Here is a 14,949-nt window from a genome sequence, read left to right as displayed (position 1 = left end):
ACCAAACAAAGGTGTCTCCCATCACCAATGAGCGACCAATAAAAGGGACCCAGAGCACATGAAGGCTGTTCCAAAGTTTACGAGGGTCATAGCCACACTGCGTGTGGCAGTTGGAGCTGGAACCTTAGAGAGGCAATGTCCCTCTCTCCATCGCCATCTCTCTTCATTGCCAGCCTCCTGCCCCATGCCGCACCAGGCTGCCCGGGCCATACTGGACCTAAAACCAGCTCATGCTTTGCTCAAGCCTTCTCTCAATCCCCATTGTCATGCGGTTTTCCTTTTTGGTGCCATAGTGGGTTATTTTGGTAATTTGCATAAGTTTGCATGCCCCCTCATCCATACTTGTGTCTGTCAACCACTTGGTTCATCCATTTCATTGATGGCCTGTTGTCTATCGCTATCCCCGTATTTATTTTTGCATTAAACCCGTTTTTATTATTAGAGCTATTTTCTGGCCTTTTTCCTCGTGTACGTTTAAGCACCAGGTTTGGCTGCCATTTGGATGATCCTTGAGAGATAGCATTTGGGTGATCCTTCAGGTATAGCCTTGAGGGATTGCAGTAAGATTGAGAGCAATAAACTGAAACACCGTTTTGGAATCCGTAGGGATACTATCACCCGTGCTCAGAGGGGTCAGTGTTAACGAACGCCTCTGACGCGACATTATGATATATTTTGCATGTATCAAAGGTGAGAACCCTTAATTGAATGAGTTTTTACAACTACCAAAGGCACCACACAGTCAGGTGTATAAAGTACACAACTCAATCACATCATCCTGTGATACCTCCTGGAGGATTGAAAACCAGGGAGGAGGGTACTGGAAGAGAGGAGGTGGATTATAAAACAAAAATATATTTAACGGAAATTGTCATCATCACCATCGTCACCTGTCATATGACTTCACAGATCATTGGGGCACCATGTCGGCATTTCATTCGGTGCTTCCCAAATAATGTTTCCCACCCATCTACAGGCCTAGTTCGGGCAGCAATTTAGAATTTGGCCATGTTGCTGACAATAACTTGCTTACTTACACTCATGGAAAACACCTTTAATGTCAACCAGCAAACAGTCATGCTGGCAGACAGGTATACAGCTCAACGTCCATTTTAGAGTCAGAGTACTCATCAATACAATGTTCTGCCTGCCAAACACCAGGCTTAAAATATTTGGCTGACAAACACCAAGCATATTACTTCTGTGCAATCCTGTCACTTTGATAGAAAATGGATTTTATATCTCATATTTCTTTGTATTTATAAATTAATTCAGAATGACAATTGGAATTGAATCTAAGATAATGTCAGTAGACAATTTTCTGAAAATTGGATCGTATCAAAGGAGTGCTTCCAGCCATTTGACCATCATAATCACAAGCTCAGGCTCAACTTTACTTTTACCCACAAGCTTCTTACACAGGAATGCATATAACATTAAGACACATTGCATGTGCGTATTTTGTCAAGGTGGTGTGTGTTGTGATTTTTATTTAAGGGAGAACAATGTTCTCGATCAACACTTCAGTGACATCCTCAACCAGTCTTCATGGGGATGCGTGCAAAGTTTCAAATGAACAAGAACTATTACAATTACCACCCCCACTTCTCCCTACCTTCTCCATCCTGTTCCACAAAAACACCAAAAATAACACTGGTTAATTTTGTTATATTCATCGAACAAAATTAAGATTCTGGTTAAGGTGTATAATCATATCATGCTCGAATTTAAGACTGACGACAATCCTTTTTAGTACTAATTGTCATGAATTTTTGGAACTACAAGTTCAGGAAATACATGCAAAAATACTTCTTGGGAAATAGGGACCACTGTCTGTTTTCCAGTGTTTAAAATTGGTCTGGGCCCCCGACAGGCAGGTATATTGGTGTACAGTGTATTACCTGAACCTGTTGGCACCAAAAGTATCCAGGTGGTGTGGCTTCGATGGGATTGATCCAGCCAACAAGACCTCACCCTGATTCACCACTGCTTCAGTTCCTTGCCTTCTTCTGGGTGCCATCCGACCCTGCGAGTTAATTTTTTTCTCTGGCCGGCATCACCCTGTTGAAGAAGCTCTCACACCACTGGTAGCCAAGTGGCCCATGTGAGTATAGCGTAGACCTTGGGAAAGTCACCGAGGCCATGCCGGGAGTGACCCACCTCGCTGCACCACACATGGGAGGAATCTTACAGCATGTAGGAATATGGTTCATTAAAATGACATTATAAGAGTACTATCAGATGGGTCACATGGGCCACTTTCAGAATATTTTTCCAGGGCCATTAAAAAATTTCCAAAATCTGCCCCTGGGCTGTGCCAACGCAGCCCCGAATTTCTATATTGCAAAAAGAGGCTTAAAAAGTCTCCCCAACACAAAGGAGGGGAAGGGTTAAGAGGAACCAAATTTGGTCGAAACACAGGTTTGCTCAATCCGAACAAAGCAGGGATGATGATGGTATTTCTGCAAGCCACCCCATCCATCTTACACCACTAAGAGTGCCATTGCCACTTGTTTCCACGTTTCTTGGAACTGATCATTGGACCAAAATGTAAGGGTTATTTTCAAAGATGGCTTCACATTAAAAGCGCCACTGATACTAATTAGTACATTACAGTTGAAATAAGTCGACAGTCATCAAAGGACAAAAAAGAAAAACATGAAAAAAAAAAAACGAGAAGGGCACTCGATAGAGCACATACCTCCACCACGTAATATCTGATCCACTTTGGGCCGGATTAATCCAGAGGCAAATAAGGCCTTTGGCCCTCAATTTTTTTAGGCCCTTCAATTTTATTGACAATATTGTCAATAATTTTGTTCAATGTTGTTTACATGGGTGTATAAACCTTGTATCCTGCTAAAGTGGTTGGAGTAAATTTTAAACGAGCTGGAGTAAAAAAATGTAATCAATAAATATTTCTGGCAATTCCAGAAGTGGTTGGAGATTTTTTTTGCCTTCATTTTTCAGTATTGTCAAAAATGGTAAATTTGTAATTCAGAGTAAAATGTAACCTTATGTATATATATATATATATATATATATATATATATATATATATATATATATATATATATATATATATATATATATATATATATATATATATATATATATATATATATATATTGGTTGGAGTACCTTTGTTATGTTTTTGACCCATGGCTCAGGTTGTTTAAATTAACTTGTTTTCCTTTCAGACTGTCTGTGTGAATACATTGATTCAACAACATGTCGAAGAAAGGAGGGTGGCAAAAGTTGAAGGAGGCTGAACAAAGAAGAAAACGACAAGATGCTGCACTGGAGGGAATTCTCTCTCTTCTAAGTTTTTTTTTTTACGACTAAGTCCAAGTCTGGTAAAGAAGTTTGGGAGAGTGAGGTGACAACCAGCACAAGTGAACATGCTGCACAGCCTGCACCTGGTTCTGATGAATAACAGGACCAGCGTCATTTGACTTCTCCAGCTGCAGTTGGCTCACCCCCATTCCTCGACATTCTACAACATACACATTCAGTGAGTATGAGGCTCAGGAGATGGAAAGAACCGATAACGAAGAACACAAATCAAACGAACGCCAGAAGAAATGAAAGACATGTGATGTTGCAACTGCTCACACATTCGGTGCCCAAGAGGATTTCAGAGACAATACCTTCAGCCACTATCGTTGACAAATTGAAAAGTGAATTAGAGCACAGGATAAAAAAAATATGAGGATGTTGAAAAAACTTTTAGTGTTCTTATAAATGTGTCACCTTATATGTCCAATGCACAAGTGAGTGAACGCGTTAAAAAAAAAAATCTGTGTTACACAAACCCAGATGATCTACCAATAGATTTCACAAAGGAATTTCAGCAATTTGATGATTTTAAATCCTTCTCAAATATTGAGAAGGAAGGAAGATGACGAAAGCCAAGCTGTCTGGATGTACCGCATTATAATTGAATCCAACATGATCGAATGTTTCGCAAATGGTGAAACGGCATTCCGGCTGTATGTGTCACTGATGATCAGTAATTGTAGTTTGGGAACGTTCATTCTCGCTTCTGAGAAGGGTCAAAAGCTTTTCGCAATTGACGAGTCAAGATCATCTGACTGCCTTGTTCCTGTTAAGTATTGAGAATGAAATTCTGAGATCATTGAACTTTGATAATATTGTTGCGAATTCGCGCCCGCCGGCATGCGGATGGCCACGTCACTCGAATCGCGACCGCGTCGCCCACCGGACGGACAATTCAGTCGTGACACTCTCGGAACAACACCGGAGCTCGTCACGGGTGGGGGTTTAACCCCACCACGACCGTGCCAATTGCCCACCCGCGCAGGATAGGGTTGCTCGCCAAATTCGATCTACCTAAGTACCTGCGCGGATGGTTGACCGGGCGATCGTGCCACGCCACAGGCCGACTCCGGACACGATCCGCTTAAGCGGTCCGTTCTGTGCTACAGTGATAACCGAGCAGTGTTATCATCGGCCTCGATGGTTCCGATTAATTACCGGGCGTATTAAGCCCACTACGAACCCTTTACGTGAAGCAGGATGGAGGGTCAATAAAAGAGGAAAAGAGACAAAGCAGAGCGGGCACAGTTTAACAAGCAAGCATTTTATTCACACGCACACACAGACAAGCACGCAAGGCACGTATTTACAGCAATACACAATAAAAATGCACATATAGTAACCAGAACAATAAAAGCAACGATGCAGAGCTACACCAGAATACGCGTACACACGGCAACACTTAAACAGTTCTACTTTAGCCAGACTGGCGCCACCCACGGACATTCACACCAAAACCCCAAGGAAAAGAAAGAAAGAAAGTCGCGACTTCCCTTTTGTCTCTGGTGAGTCCCTCTCCCGTGACCATCAGCGTAGCCGCGCCTGGCCCAGACCTCTCTCGTGGCCGGCGAACCCTCTCCGGCATTCCCCATCCGGACGCACAGGTCCACCTCGCAACGGGCGCTGCCGCGTCTCCCGTCCGTGCCTTTGTGACAGGCCCGCTCGCCAATGCGCGGGACCTCTTCCTGATGACCAACCAACCGAACCACCAGCCAAGATAAAGAGGAAGAAGAAGTGCAAGAGGGAGCCTCTTAGGAAACCTTCTTTTTGGGAGCCTCTCAGGGAGCTTTTTTGCGCCCGCCCGTGTCCGTCTTTTATCGCGTGGGATTCCGCCCTTCCGCCCCGCCCCGTTTTCGGCCCCGCCTCCCTTCGAGCTTCTTGGAGAAGCTTCTCGAAGGGGGCGTGCCCTCACGCTTTCCCTCCACCCCGCTCCGTCCGGGGGCCGAGGGAGTCAGTTTTTTGGCTCGGAGCCAGGGAATTATTTCCCCAAAAAGAAGCCCCACCTTCACATGACCTCTGACCTTTGACCTGCATCGCTCTTCCTCCACTCCAAAGCGTGGGGAAGTCAGACGGGAAAAGCCCACCAAGCGTCCTTGTTGGTTTTTGTTTGCTCCTCCGCGGAGATCGTAACCACACGGAGCCTGTTGAATGGCAAGTGGTGAAGATGTGGTAGCGTAGATGGTGGAGGTGGCGTGGTTGCAGTGTGGTTGGCGTTGTGATGGGGATGGTGTGGTTGTTGAAATGTTGTGTGTTTGAAATAAAAGATAGAAAAAGAAAAACGCCTAACTCAAAACGTCGCAGCCCGAATGAATCACATTAATACCCTATATACAATGGGTTTGGGCTAACTACACATGTACTTAGAGATATCTCACCTACGGGCCCCTCATGGTGTTTTGCGAATTTCCACAGCCGTAACACTACCCCCTCCCCTTTTTACAGACTCGTCCTGAGTCGTCAAATTCTCGTGTGCCATCATGTGTAGTTCTCCCCTCGTACGTTTTACCTTCGGATCCCTGAGTGTGACATTCATGGTATTCGTGTCCCAAAAATAAACCTACAGGCTGAGTAATGAACTAAATAAACCCACTCACTCAGACGACTTGAATAAAATTGCCAGCGCTAAAACACACATGCCGGGGGCGCACTCATATTTACAGTACATCTTAACCTTAACTTACAAATTTTACACTAAACCATGGCCCAGGATCAATGGACTCTGCAAAGAGAAAGCAGTTAGCAGGGAGCCATGCTGCTTGCATGCAGTCTCTGGCTCACCAATGCAGGTGACAGGGAACGTGGCCGGCTGCTCACACGCAGTCCAAGGCCTCCCCCTTTTAAAATGAACCCAGTGAACCACAACGGTGCATGGGCTGCACAAACGCAGTCTCCTGGTGCGGCTGCCTGCAAGGCAGTCCCTGCAGAACACTGAACGGGCACTGACGCAAGCAACAAAAGGGTGCACGGGCTGCTCAATGCAGTCCCGTGGTGCAGATGAATGGATGGATGGATGAACGCAAACAACCAACGGTGCATGGGCTGCTGGTACAGGCCCGTGTTGTAGCTGCCAGCAGGGTAGTTCTTGCAGCTTGCAAACTGTTGCTTTCCGATGGTCCCGGCGCACATGGAAATGAACAGGGGGGGGTGGGGGGCAAATCAAAACAGGACGGGGCAAAATGGATGAGGGCAGTAGGCATCGCATGGCAAAGGCAGGCAGGCAAGGCATGGCATGACAAGGCCACTGTAGCGAACAGCCGGTAGATTATATTATCTGGCCGGCACAGGCCTTGAAGCAAAGACAGCTGGCAGTGGAGCTGACCGGCACAAGCCTTGAAGTAACACAGCCGTTGGACGATCCGACCTGCACAGGCCTTGCAGCAAAAAAGCCAGCCGACGAAGTGGGCTGGCACAGGCTTTGCAGTAAAACAGCCAGCCGATGAAGTTGGCCAGCCTTTGCCTTTCAGTGGAGGTTGGTGGAGGGAGTGCGGTGGTGCTGGCCACTCAGAAGGCGGGCTCGGACCTACCTACCTGTCTCCCTCCCACCTATCGCCTTTGCCTGTTACTGTCTATACCCACTCCCTTAATTTGTCAAAACCAATTTAGCCCCCCTTTTATTTTTTTGTTGTTTTTATTTTTTACTCTTACTTCCCCACTATAATTCGTCCCCTAACCCCTTTATTGTCCTTGTTCGGCTAACCTATCGTCCCCGAGCCTACTCCCAACCACTACGTTCCCTTCCCGGAGGGGAATGAGGGAGAGCGAGCGTCCTGTGTCGAGGCCCAACTCAAGCCTCAGGATGGCCTCCTCAGACTTCAGCGATCTTTAACCCAAAGTGGGTCCAGCGGCCCACAACGAGAGCGAAGGGATGGATGGTGCGGAGGGGTACATCTCCAAATCTACCCTAACAATTATCTCTTAAACTACCCCGGGGCTTTCAACAAGCGCCTCTTGCTTAAGCTATTGGTTCTAAAAACCCAGATGCCCGTCACCTGTGTTGGTGTCCTCGCAATTTCGGGCCTCGCCCCCCAATTTTCTTCCCGTGCCCTCACACGGTCTCATGGCTGGGACGCGCAGCTCCCTTGGCAGGCACTACCCTCTGCCGATTCTCTGCCGATGGCACCCCCGGGCACTACACTGCCTCCGAGCCTACCAGCTCCCTAAACACCGGGGAGTGCCTTCTCTGGCGACTCCCCTGAAATGCTCATGTGGCAGGCTGGCTTCCCGGGCCCCTTTCCAAGGGTCACCCGTGCCCACAACACTGCCCACGTGGCTAACGGCGCCCCGGGTCCCCACATCATGCGGGCGCACCCGTGCCCACTACGCTATCCCGGCCCCCCATGGGCCCTTGGCCTACCACGGCCGACTAGCCCGGTGCCCGGGGTACCCACTCAGCGATACTCACCTTTCGCAGCCATGCTCCCAGCCCGTCAATCGGGCTCCTGCACCACTCCAAACGGGTTTCGAGCCTACTTTCCCACCAACAACAAAACGACTTCCATTTTTGTTAATTTAACTAACCCACGAACTCACTTTACACTGACCCCGGGGTCCCTTGGGCGGGAGTCACTCCTCCGCCCAATCATTCATCACACCATGCATTCCACATTCGCTCCACTCACACAGACCCGCTGGCCTCACTCACTCATCATGTACATGTTTCCACTCAACACTTCACAACTCACCGCTGAATCCTGCCATCCTTCTCTCTACATCCCCGAACCAACTCGTGCTCCCACGTCATCCCTTACACAACAGCACGTTCATTTTATCACTACGTAGCTAAGCTACATCCCCTCTACACATCCACAAGTCTGTCACTGTCCTCTAAATCCAAAAATTCCATCTCCCATCCTAAATCTGGCTACAATCCCTCTAACTAATCCATTCCACGGGCCCCATGAGGACTTACCCCTGCCCCATGAGACCGGTCTAGCTAAGCTAACCAATCCCCCTAACTCGTTCCATCCTGTGCCCTGGCTAAGGGGGTCTTCCACCCCTCGCCTGGGAATCCTGTTCACCCGAAAGCGAGGCTTGTTTTTTATCTTGCCAACCAAGTTTTGCAAGATATGTTAGTCAGCTTGTATGTTTTTTTTTTGTTGTTGTTTGTTTGTTTGTCTGTAATCACGTATAAAAAATTCTGCAGAGCACAGTTATCATCGGAAATTTTTGTAACTTCGCATATCAGAGGCCTATAGAGGTCCCTTTCAGTGCACAAAATTTTGAAGGTCAAGGTCAAAGGTCAAGGACACTTTGGCGCAAATCAGGGGAGTCGATGAAACCCTTATTTTTTGAGTAATTTTGATCGGATCGTCTTCAAACTTCATGGGAATATAGTTCATGGTCTGGCGCTCAGCTGATTAATTTTTGGTGGCGATTGGCCTTGACCGTCATATGTTTTTATTTTTTATTTTTGGTCTGCAATCACGTATAAATCACTCTGCAGAGCACAGTTATCATTGGAAATTTTTGTAACTTCGCATATCAGAGGCCTATAGAGGTCCCTTTCAGTGCACAAAATTTTGAAGGTCAAGGTCAAAGGTCAAGGTCACTTTGGCGCAAATCAGGGGAGTCGACGAAACCCTTATTTTTTGAGTAATTTTGATCGGATTGTCTTCAAACTTCATGGGAATATAGTTCATGGTCTGGCGCTCAGCTGATTATTTTTTGGTGGCGATTGGCCTTGACATTCATGGTTATTACGTGAGCTCAAACATATTTGACCCCAAGGTCAAATTTTCAAGTTTTAGGAACCATATCGGGTAGTACCTCAAATTGAACACCTCGATGAGTGCTTTCTAGATATGTCAAGCTTGAGACATTATGACGTCATTTGGTGACGTTATGAGGCAAACGCATATTTTTCATGGTTACTCTGTAGAACGATTCTCATCGGAATCTCTCGTAGGCAGATATTCCTCAAGGAGTCGCTCCTGGTGGATATCAGCTCTGTTCACCTCAGTGTGACCTTAAAGAATTCACACGTGGTCACCTTTTGGCAAGATACGGGTAACCCTGTGAGTGACTGTTTTTTTTATATATTTTTTTCTTTTGCTTTCACATGCGCAGCACCAGCGCGGCAACTCGCAACCTGCGCACCAGCGCGGCAATTCACGGCCGCGCACCTGCGGCGTGACGTCATGGCAGCTGTTCGCGTCCCTCGTCCCTCTTGGACGGTACCATCCGGCAGGGATTCACCCTCCTGCCGGATTCCAACCATACACGCGGCCATGACGTCACCCGGCGCATAAAAAAAACAAGCCTCATGTCTCGAGGGGTTCCTCACGCGAACACATGTGCTCTGCCCGTTGGAGCTTAACACACCCGCCCGCGTGGAGAACCCATCCGGTCGAAATCCGAAATCCTGCCGAAACTTTGTCCGTCGTGGGATCGGCAACATTCACCGCGCTCGTTTCCGGACCGGGCTTCACTCCCGCAAGCAAGCCGTGGCGGCCTCATGCGTACCACAGCACGGACCGCGCGCTCGCTGCTGGGTGAACCCGGCGTGGTCCCCGAAACAGCTACGGCCGCTACTCGGCCCTCGTCTCTCTGTCGCAGTCTCCGTCGCCATTCAATCCACGCACACCTGCGTGTTACGATGCTCACACTCCATTCCATCACATTCACACCGGGAGACGCGGCTGCGTGCTCCCGCATGCCGACCGTCATCTCCCTCACATACAGCGACCTTACACACACTGTCTCCCTCACACTCGGCCGCTCACTCACTCGTGCCGTTTCCTTCACACACACCATACCATTTGTAGTGTCGTGATAGTGGTGCTTCGAAGGCAGACACGAGAGGGGGAAACAGTCCAACCCGGCTCTGTTGCACGAGCGGGAGCGTGAGCGTACGTTTCCCGTAACTCCCCTTTATTACGTACTGAATGTAATCTACAAGCCACAGCGACTACAGCAACCACTACAACGCCTCAGGCGGCGCGCACTCCTATATCCCTTGCACGCACGTGATCACGCCGACCACTCCTCCCCATCATGCCCTGCCCCCGCAGGCCCGCTACACCACACTCCTCCCTCCTAAAACTATGATTACTAAATGACCATCATCATAATAACCAGAAGCAGCATAGGATACCATGATATAAAAGCAGATAAGGTACCAAAAACGATAATCGCCTCAAAAAGAAAAAGCATAGGCACATCACACCATATAACGTGTCGATGCGAGCGAGTGGAGCTGCAACGGCCAGGTCCCGAAGACTGAGTTGCCCAATAAACCCACAAAAACTCTGACCGCGTTACAGATATCAAGCAGCAAGGCGAGAAGCACAGCATCACTACGCAGCAAAAGCGCCCACAGGCGGCTCATGCTTACACGCCCTCCGGCGAGGTCGCGGCGACCTCCCGAGCAAACCTTCCCCGGCACCATCAAACGCCTCCGGCCGACAAGGCGGCACATCTCCCCCAGCCAGACCTGAAGCAGATAAACATTCCGAGGCCGGAAGGCCGCTGTCTGGAAACTGTGGCGCCACTGCCAAACCCGACTGACCTTGGGTGGGGACGCTGAACAGCGCCGTCGGCTGGACGCAACAAATACCCCATAACAACCCACGCACTACAATCAGTTGAGATTCCAACGTACGTCCAAACGGCCTCGGGCGAGAACAGAGTTGCGCCCCCGGCACCAGGCACGTCTGACCTTGCTGAAATCAGAGGTGAGGGTAACGCTGAACAGCGAACCAGCCCCGGCTCCGAGTCGATCTCTGAGACCCACACGGCAATCAGACGGTAGCAATTCCATACAAACCACACATCAAACCCAGGCTCGTCATAAATCAATAAGAACATCACTTGTGCAATTGCAAACTCCTTTTTCCGTACAGCGCGTTTTTCTGATAAAATCCCCGCACACGACAAAGCAACAACCCGTGGCCCGTGGCAGCGGGAGGCCAATAAAACCTCTTTATTTGCCATGATCGCTCCCAAAGCCTTCACATCACATTGATTATAACGAAAATCCCATCGATTGATGCCAGCCAAACATATTCTCACACATGAACTGTCGGCATTTATTTCAACAACGTTAAACTGCATCACTTGAGCAATGAAAATCAAATACACAATGAACAGCAACCCATGAACCACATCACGTGTCCGTCTCCCGGTTGTCGTCGCGACGTTGCGATGACCTGCTTGTCGTCGACAGTCGCGATCCGCGAACTTCTTGAACGCAACGGGCTCGCTGCAACTCCCCGTTGAAATCGCCTGACCGACACAGGCGCGCATTGCATCATGAGCGCAGCCGAAGCGCGAGAGCTCATCGCGAGAGCTGGCACGGCTCCCGTTGGTCCCGAACCGCACATCAACGTTGCAGGAAGCAACGAACGGCAGCTCACGTTGCATCGTCGCTGCCCCCGTCGCCGGAACCTCACCCTCGCGTCTCGAGGGAGGCCCGGGCCCACACGGAGGTACGTGCCCCGAGGGAGGCACAGGTGCACCTGGAGGTACGAACTCCGAAACAGGAACTGCGAGCCCTTCCCCTCGCACCACGAACCGGAGGAGCGCACCCCGCTGACCCCGCTGGGCAACCAAGACATGTGCCCCGCCAACCGCCGGCAGCGCTTCATCGGCATACGCGTGCGATGTGAGGGTAGCACGAGCGGACTCAACTCGACACCCGATCAGTGCCCCGATTACTTCGACCGCCATTGGCATTGGTCCTGCCACCGTCGGACCAACTGAAACCAGGCTCAACATGGGCAGCATCAGTGCCCCGGTCACCTCAACCTCCCCTGCCATTGATCTTGTCACCTCCGGACCAATTGAAGGCAGGTTTAACACGGGCAGCATCAGTGCCCCGGTCACCTCAACCTCCCCTGCCATTGGTCTTGTCACCTCCGGACCAATTGAGGGCAGGTTCAACATCGGCAGTATCTCCCGTTCCGGGTCGCTGGGATCTCTGTACCCAGGCTGCAAGACTCGACCCAGGGCGTTAAAGTGTACGTCATGTACCGAACACCGTACCGGCAGTAGGTCTTGACCCGGGATGCAAGGGTCGCTTCGTACACCGCCATCCATGACCGTTATGATGGCCGATGACTCTCGGCACACACACCGTAGACGTCCCCGAGTGCTCAGACCGCCGTCCGATTGACTGCATTGCAACGCTCGGCCACGACCCGCGCCGAAGACCGTGCGCGCGGTCGTGCGCGCCTAGAACACTTCCGAATCATCTGCTGCGCACCGACCATCGAGACCCCGGACATTCCTCAGAGCTTGCGCGATGTCCGATGCCGCGTCCGAGCTGAACTGCGTGTCCTCGTTCTTTAGCCGTGACCTCGCAGAAACCATTCCCGAGATTTGTCGTGCCTCAATTAAACGAACTCCGAGGGCGGCCGTTGTCCACTTGACGTGACCGAAGTCGACTCCGACGAAGGCGGGCATGCGTCCATGCGCCGTGCCCCGACTTCCTGTCATGCCTGAGCTGGCCGTGCTGGCAAGCCTCCTGGCTCCGGAGCCTGTGCGCGCGGCGTGCGAACCTGCGATACGCTCTTCGCGATGCGCTCCTCCGGAACCTTGAACCGCGCGGGGGGCGCTGAGTTACTCGCTGCCGATCCGAACCCAACCACCCTGCACACGCCGATCCGAACAGCCTCATCGCCAAACTGTAGTGTCGTGATAGTGGTGCTTCGAAGGCAAACACGAGCGGGGGAAACAGTCCAACCCGGCTCTGTTGCACGAGCGGGAGCGTGAGCGTACGTTTCCCGTAACTCCCCTTTATTACGTACTCAATGCACTCTACAAGCCACAGCGACTACAGCAACCACTACAACGCCTCAGGTGGCGCGCACTCCTATATCCCTTGCACGCACGTGATCACGCCGACCACTCCTCCACATCATGCCCTGCCCCCGCAGGCCCGCTACACCACACCATTCACACATGCGGGGGCACTCACCCGCGGTGTCTCACTCACACACGGCATGCTGGGAAGCACGCCCTTCGGCACACTTGCCACCACACCACTCACATGCGGGGTCGCTTCCATACATGGGGGCGCACTCACACCTTGCACCACACACACCGGGACATCCACATTGGGGATTTGTGCCACCCCAAGGGTTTCCGGGGCCTCTATACCCCCCAAGCTCGGCGTGCACCCGTTCGCAGCACTCCTCCCCCCCGACCTCGCAAAGCATGACCGAACCCACCTGGTCGTGACTCGCCTAAAGGGGGCATACTCCCTCCCCTCGTTACTGGAGGAGGCCATCCAGCTGCTCGCACCGGGTCTCTATCCAGTCCGCCAGCTCACCCCCATTATCCTCCACTACCTCTGTGTGTGTGCTCTTCTTCAATCCTGTCCAATTCACCCTCCATCTCCCGTGTCTCTGCCAACTCGGTCACCTCTTCACCCTTTACCTCCCTTATCTCCACTATTTTTATTTCCTTTGTCGTCACCTCGTCTCGTCTGACACGTTTCGGTCACTGTGATGAATTGAAGGATGTGACGCGTGATCACATGTCGCGCGGCTTGCACACGGGACAGATAAAACCGAGATTCCGCGCGGTCTGGGGGATTGTCCCTGGGGCATTGTCATTTACGGCGGTGGTTCACTTGGTGCTCGTTGAATGGTGAGAATTGAGAGTATACCGGACTCCGTGCTAATTGCTGATTTATTTTTGCGGTGATCGACTGCACGTGTATACCTTGCTGCACATGTACTCCTTGCTACACATGTATTCCTTGCTGCACATGTATTCCCTGATGTGTCTGTAGAAGCAGCTTCAATCAAGTGAAATAAAGCCTACACTCCGAAGGTTTTTCCCTCACATTCATTTGTCACCCCATTTAATTTTTCCCTCTGTGTCACCGTCACGCTTCTCGCCCAATACGTCCCCCGAATTATTTTCTCCTCACCCGCCTCCATTGCGGGCCTGACAACCGTTGCACTCCCTCCTAGCTCGTTCGCTCCCACACGTGGCGTCGCCATTTTGAGCTCCACTGCTATTGCCTTCATGCCCGCCTGCAGGCTTCGGCCCATGTTCTGCGTCTCACCCGCATCTCTCTCATTTCTTCCTTCACTTGTTGCGCATTTACTTTCATTTCGTTCGTGCTAGTCTCCATTTGCTTGTTCACTCCATCTATTTTGCGTGCGTTTCCATCCATTTTCGCATTCATTGCTTGCATATTTGCGTTAATTCCCGCCAGCATGGCGCATAGCTGGGCCATGTCGGTGCATTCGGCTGAGCCGATTCGGCCAGGATCGGGAGGTTTTGGTGGAGGGGGGAGGGGAGGTGTCATACACCGCGGCCTCTGCCGCTGCCGCGCCCATTTCGGGTTCTGGGTTCGGTTGGGGTAATTCATCCTGCACCATAAGCATTTCCTGCACGGGGATTTCATCCTGGACCATGGATTCTAAAAATTCTACATCCATATCTACCCCCGGCACCCGCTCGCCCTGAGACTCCATATTATTTCTCGTAAGGGGTTAATTTTAATTGCTCGTACTTTTGAGGGAATCGGGGGTCGCTCCTCTAACCCCTGAACAGATTCCCCGCGAATTTAGATTGGAGACGGGAGAGTTTGTTTCCCGCTCTCTGACACCAGTGTTGCGAATCCGCGCCCGCCGGCGTGTGGACGGCCACGTCACT

General features: G+C 50.6%; 1 long non-coding RNA gene across 1 annotated transcript in view; it reads right to left on the bottom strand.

Annotated features, from left to right (window-relative positions):
• LOC147014428 (uncharacterized) overlaps nucleotides 1-2,883 on the bottom strand; it is a 29,184-nt gene extending 26,301 nt beyond the window's left edge. Inside the window, exon 1 of the long non-coding RNA XR_015050760.1 lies at nucleotides 1,902-2,883. This is a non-coding gene — a long non-coding RNA (uncharacterized LOC147014428). The remainder of the gene's footprint in view (nucleotides 1-1,901) is intronic.
• Between the last annotated feature and the right edge of the window lie 12,066 nt (nucleotides 2,884-14,949).

The sequence above is a fragment of the Eptatretus burgeri genome, chromosome 13, assembly GCF_056783735.1.
Source record: "Eptatretus burgeri isolate ZD-2024b chromosome 13, Ebu_testis_v1, whole genome shotgun sequence".
NCBI classification, from domain to species: Eukaryota; Metazoa; Chordata; class Myxini; order Myxiniformes; family Myxinidae; genus Eptatretus; species Eptatretus burgeri.
The sequence above is the reverse complement of the archived record's forward strand: the minus strand, read 5'-3'. Positions and strand labels throughout refer to the sequence as shown.